Below are 6,438 nucleotides of genomic sequence, written 5' to 3'. Positions count from 1 at the left end.
CCCCTCAGGTTATTTCTCAGCACGAGGCCTCCGTGCTGCGATTCAAAGGGTAAATCCCAACTGTTTCTTGACTGGCTCAAGAATGAGGGCCCTGACCACCCCCCCAAGCCTCAGGGAGGCTGCACATTCTACTTGCCTGATTGCCATTTTTAAATAAATGTCTATTTCTCCTAAAAAAAAGTCCAATAGCTGTTTGCGGTGAAAGCAGTTAAGTAGGGAATTCCAGTGATAAAGGATTTTTATAACAGTTTATTTTCAGAGAATGTGCTTAGGTGCCGGACACTTTTAAAAAATGAATTAAAACCTGTCAAAAAATAAAACTAAGGTAATTACATTGAGTTTGGGTGAGTGCATCCAAGTAAGAAAGGCTTAACCTCGAAGGACACCCTTCCTGGCTTACTATGGAAAGAATGGGATGGAGAAGAAGAGGACTGGGTTCTGAAGCCTGAAAAGAGGAGCAAGCATTTAAGACAAGAGGGGGAGAGGGGTTGGGAGGGTGGAGAGGAGGGGGAGGGGTGAAGAGGGTTAATCAGGTTGGGCACGTTTTATTGTCAAAGATAGAAAACTTTCTTTTTGAGTGGTAGCAGAATATGCACCTCAAAATATGCCTCTTTGGCGTAAGGATTATTTTGAATTTTTTTCTAGGTGGAAGTTTTTTATTAAACACTAGAGCCCCAGTGCACGAAATTCATGTATGGGTAGGGTCCCTAGGTCTGGGCTGATCTGTGGGACACTGGCAGGGCGATGGGGGGGGGGGGGGGGGGCACCCGCCTTGGCCAGCCTGGCACTGCTCACTCACTGCTCCCCCCACCACCACCACGGACACCACCACCGCTGCCAGTCGCCTCCCTCTGCGGGGCTAGTGGCAGCCTGGGGCCTGCGAGCTGGGGGTAGCTCCTGTGATGAGCATCTGCCCCCTGGAGGTCAGTGCATGTCATAGTGACCGGTCGTTCAGCTGTTTGGTCGATTTGCATGTTAGGCTTTTATTACATAGGACTAGGGCCCAGTGCACGAATTCATGTACCTTGAAAGGAACTGTGGGCGGTGAGGTTGTGGTAGGCACAGGGACAGGTCTCTCAGCCCATCCTTCACACCCCTGCCTGGCCCCTCCGGCTGCAGCCCCCAGTCCCCTGTCTGCTGGCAGCCCCACTCCTGCCACCGCCATCCACACACTGATGGCGCCAGCCCCGCTCACACTCACAGCACAGTGCGATTGGGGCCCAGCAGCAGCAGCTTTGGGTGTGAGCGGGGCCAGCACTGTGGCTGCTGCTGCCATCGCCCCTCAGGAGCAGGGGGAGGTGGAGAAGCCCTCAGGGGCGTTCGGGCCGGCAGCTGCTGCTTGCACCCACTGATGGCACTGAACGATCAGGACTGGCGCCAGACACCAGCAGCAGGTACGAGCAGCAGCTCCGGTGCCAGCTGCGAGTGCGAGTGGGGCCGGTGCTGGCAGTGGGTGCAGGCGCCAGCAGCAGGTGCGAGCGGGGCTGGCACTGGGGTCTGTGACTCTGTCATGTATGCGGAGTTCCAGTACATATTAAATTTGGTTATTTTTCTCTTGCTAATCTGTCTGATGTCTACTTGATTATTAAACCAGCTGAAAGAAACTTGAGGGTAGAGGAAAATTTTTCTCCCCAACACATACATCAACTCACTTATTCTTCACAACAGCCTTGGCAGCATCACAGATTGTTAACAAAATTCCAAAAGAAATTAAGAGTTTATTCATATACTAGAGGCCCAGTGCAGGAATTCGTGTATGGGTGGGATCCAGCCAACCCACCCCGACTGGGGCCATCAGGCTGGGCCGGCTTGGGGGAGGAGCTGCAGGTGGTTGGCCAGCCGGCTTTGCCCCCTGGTTGAACTCCCGGTTGAACTCCCAGGAGAGGGGGAAATTTGCATATTAGCCTTTTATTATATAGGATGATTTGTAAATTAGAGAGCGTAGTCCTTGGTATGAACCAAAGATTCCTTCAGAGTTTGGGGGGCTGGGAGAGAACAGGGTTTTTAAAAGAAGAGAGTTGCTAGGAAAACAAGGTTATAAACTTACATCATTCATTTTCTGATTGGTGGGGGTAACTGAACTTTTAATGATAAAAACAATGGGTATCAGCCCTAGCTGGTTTGGCTCAGTGGATAGGGCGTCAGCCTGCGGACTGAAGGGTCCCAGGTTCAATTCCAGCCAAGGGCACATGCCTGGGTTGCAGGCTCAATACCCAGTAGGGGGCGTGCAGGAGGCAGCCAATCAATGATTCTCTTTCATCATTGATGTTTCTCTCTCCCCCCTCTCCCTTCCTCTCTAAAATCAATAAAATATATTTTAAAAAACCAGCGGGTATCATATAATTAAGCATTTATTAATGTCCTAGTTTCAGTTCAGACTCATAGAACAAAGGCTTTTGGTTAAGCAGTTCCAGGGCGGGTGTTGCTTATCAACCACATAGAAGGTACAATTATCAAATAGTGCAATCAGCACAGGAGGGCTGCTTGCTCTGCAGGCAGTTTCAGAGCCCAAAAGGGTAAAATTGTACCTCATAAGCAGCTTCAGAGTTCAAGCTACAAAAATCCAATGTTGGGCCATAAGTTGTGGTATTAAAGTTCTTATAAGTCCTCATGAATTATACCCATTGTACAGATGAAGACAATTGACATCTCAGAAAACTCAAGCAATTTACTTAAATTCTCAGTTTTTTAACTACAAGTTCTTATCCTTCTGGCATATTATTTTATCAAATTGATGAAACTTTTCTAGATTCTCATTTATGTCTTGATTTGATTTGAATTCTTTGACATTTATTTTACAGAGGTTCTTCAGGTTTCATTGACTTATTCAAAGCTGTTTATCTAGAAAGTAGAAGAATCCTGACTGAAAAAGTCCAGGTCTTCCAACTCTGAAATCTGGAATGTTCTCGCTATGGGAAAAAGGAATCAGGATGTCTGTGTCATGCAAGACCTTTTTTTTTTACACCACCATTTGAAAACAGGGAAATGTTTCTTAGAAACTCAGAGCTATTCTTGGGACCACATATTTTAAGATATGTATTCTTCATCATTTAAAAGTTTTCTTATTTTTCAGTTTTTTTTCTTGGTGACAAAAATAATACATGATTGTGTTCAATATTTGGAATATGAACAAAATGCAAATCTCCCATAATCCCCTACTCAGAAATAGCCATGATGAACATTTTAGTGTATTTACCTTGAGCCTTTATTTATAAAGCATAGGTATTTGAACAGAGTTAAAATTCCATTGTATATACTTTTTATACTAAAGATATCTGCCATCAGCTAACTGGTGTAAACCAAGAAAGAGGCTTAAACTAAAAGAAAACAAAGAAAGGCAGGGCTTATAAAGGCTCCTTCTCAATCTGGTCCTCTTAATGTAAATGAAGGATTCTGGTTAGGTTAACTGGGATTGGGATTGGCTCCTTTCAAAGTAAAGAATGTAGATGATCTATGATCTATTTGTGGTGGTGAGGAAGAGATAAAGCCCAGGCATGGTTGAATCTAAATGTTTTAGGAGAGCTCTTTCTGCTATCTTGGAGCCGGTGGAGACCTGCTGGGAACAGGACTTGTCTAATGACAAATATGTGTAGAAGGCTGTGGTCCAAGGCCGTTTTTACTGGCTGTAAGCAAGGTCTCTGGAACCAGAGGGAGCACACATCTCTTTAAAATTGAAAGTGTTTATGCCTGAGATGAATCCGAATTTGATCTGGGCAAGAGATGTGTTTATGTGTGCAAAGCAAAGAATAACACACTGACTCCTGGTGGCAAACCAAACAAAACCATAGTCATCTGGGAAAGGTAACTCGTGCTCATGGAAATAGTGGTATAGCTCATGCCAAATTCCAAAGCCACCTTCCTGCTAAGGCCTTCCTGTTAAATCCATGTAATGCTATATCCGTGTTATAAGGATTTAAACAGTGAAAAGTAAATAAAAGTGGGGGAAATGTTTATGGAGAAACATGCTGGGTGGAACATGTGCAATACAAACTTCTTCAAGGCCTCCGACTCCATATATCTCCCCTGACATAAATGGCTCCGCCATGGCAATCTCTGTTCACACTGGAGGACTTGTTCTGCAAGTAGCAGTGCTGTTATCACAGACTGATAGCATGAACTAACTAATTTTACACCAATGCCTTCCCAGTGTATAATTAGAAATGCAAACAGCTTAGAAAGCCATAGATGGACTTTATCATGTACTTTTATTAATTCCTCTGAATATTTGTAATAGAGGTTTTTTTTTATTATTTTTCATTAAAAAACAGAACAAAACAAAAATTACTGGCCATAGTTTTTTCTTTTGTTTCCCCCTCAGGATTTCCCCTTTGGTAGGTTAAGAAAAATGGGACTAATTTTCCCAGGGGAATGTAGTTGGTGCTAAGGTTAGGAGAGGTTGGTCCTTATCAGCGACACAAGTTTTAACTCTGGTTACCTTAACAAAAAGTCAGACGGGAAGGAGTTCTTTGTTCAGGGTGCCCCACCTTGCAACATGGCAGGTCTAATAGCTATGCTTTTGCTTACCGACTGGTGGCCCGGCTGAGAGAGCCAGTAGAGAAAATGACTTCATGTTTTCCTTTTCAGGTTCAATGTTCAAGATATGCCTTATCTGCTTGTTCTATTTTAACACTTTCTAAGACTGTATTCCAGAAAGAAAGAAAAAAGCATTATTGAGAGATATCAAGTGAGTCTATTTGAAACCAAGTGGAGTGCTTACAATACTAGTTTAGTAGGTGTCTTCCACCGGATACCTCATTTTAAAAGGTTTTTCCCATTAATAAGCAAAGGAGCATTTTCTACATGCAGTTGTAAATGGTTGTTTGCAACATTATTAAAATCATTTTTACTGCTGCTTTCTTAAAAATTATGTATTTTCTTGGATATCCAATTTGCTACCATAGCTTTGAATTATCTGACATTCCTTCCTTCTCCCCTCCCTTCCCCCCCAAAATTACAGCTATTGGTATTAGGGATGAGGAACAAGAAACCTACTTTGTATTGTGCTTTTGCTTTATTTGCATGGATTACGTTTCTTTTTTCCTTTTTTTTTTTTTTTTTTTTTTTTTTTAGTAATAAAGGTGTTTTAAAATTAGCAACAAAATTTACAACTCATATTTCTTACTCCTTAGTTCTGATGAACAGATGAGTGTGACAAGAGATATTTCAATTTCTAAATTTAGTCCTAAAGGAAACACCTGCAACTAAGATGAAACTGGGTTGCTCATTGGTGAAAGAACAGGTCCTTCATGATGTACCAGCAGATAGCGTGGGCACAGCTGTATCTTCTGCTCTCTCTGTCTGAGTCCTCTCCTAATAGATCTTCTGTGCTACTCTGTTTATGCCTTTTTTGTGTCTCCATATCCTGTTGAAGTATGGTAGCAACCATCTCAGGTAGAAGCTGTAGTTTAACTCTAACCCTGCTGTTTGGCTTAACAATAGAAAAGTTATTTTGATTTTCTGAATTGTATACATCATCCCATTCGATTGAATGACTATCCCATTGATTGTTATCTCACTGGTTTTAGAAAGCACATTCTTCTGTACCTGGGAAACAGGACAGCACAATTATCCTAAATTGTCTTAGTGGACACAGATAATGCGTTCCAGTTGACTCAGTGGTCCCACGACCAGGACAGCACAATTGCTCTAAATTGCCTCAATGGCTCTAGATAATGAATTCCTGACAACCCAGCGGTCCCAGATAATGTGTTTCTATCAACTCAGTGATCCGGAGACCCAAAACTATAATTAACATGTTTAATTCTGCTTCTGTAAACTGCTTTTTTGCGAACCAGGTTCCTCATTCCAAACCCTGGGATGTAATCAATACCTTTGTGATTTTTGCCTATATAAACCTGGTTTTTCGACCATCTTGTTACTATGAGATTTGGGAATGACCCCTCATAGTCCCGGATTGCAATAAATGTGACTCTTTAATTCGACTTCTTGAGGCGTCCTTCTGTGATTCTCGGGGTATGTTACAACACTGTCACCCCAGAGAATTTGTCATTCTTTGGACTCTTTTTTAAAAAAATATATTTTATTGATTTTTTTTACAGAGAAGAAGGGAGAGAGATAGAGAGTTAGAAACATCGATGAGAGAGAAACATCGACCAGCTGCCTCCTGCACTCCTCCTGCTGGGGATGTGCCCGCAACCAAGGTACATGCCCTTGCCCGGAATCGAACCTGGGACCTTTCAGTCCGCAGTCCGACGCTCTATCCACTGAGCCAAACCGGTTTGGCTTCTTTGGACTCTTTTTGTCCATTTGCTGATTGATGAAACTTGGTCACCTACTATCTAGCCTGAATAGCTTATAACTATTCCCTACCTTCAAAGTAGTTTTAGTTTCTATCCATTGGAAAGGAAAATGCAAAATGACAAAAAACTACTAAGAGTTCAATATTTTAAACAGGTTCGTATTTTATTTACCCCGATA

Source organism: Myotis yumanensis, unplaced genomic scaffold (genome assembly GCF_028538775.1).
Source record: "Myotis yumanensis isolate MYYU_CA2020_CCGP unplaced genomic scaffold, mMyoYum1.0.hap1 SCAF_6, whole genome shotgun sequence".
In the NCBI taxonomy this organism is placed as follows: Eukaryota; Metazoa; Chordata; class Mammalia; order Chiroptera; family Vespertilionidae; genus Myotis; species Myotis yumanensis.
Note: the sequence above shows the minus strand (reverse complement) of the source record.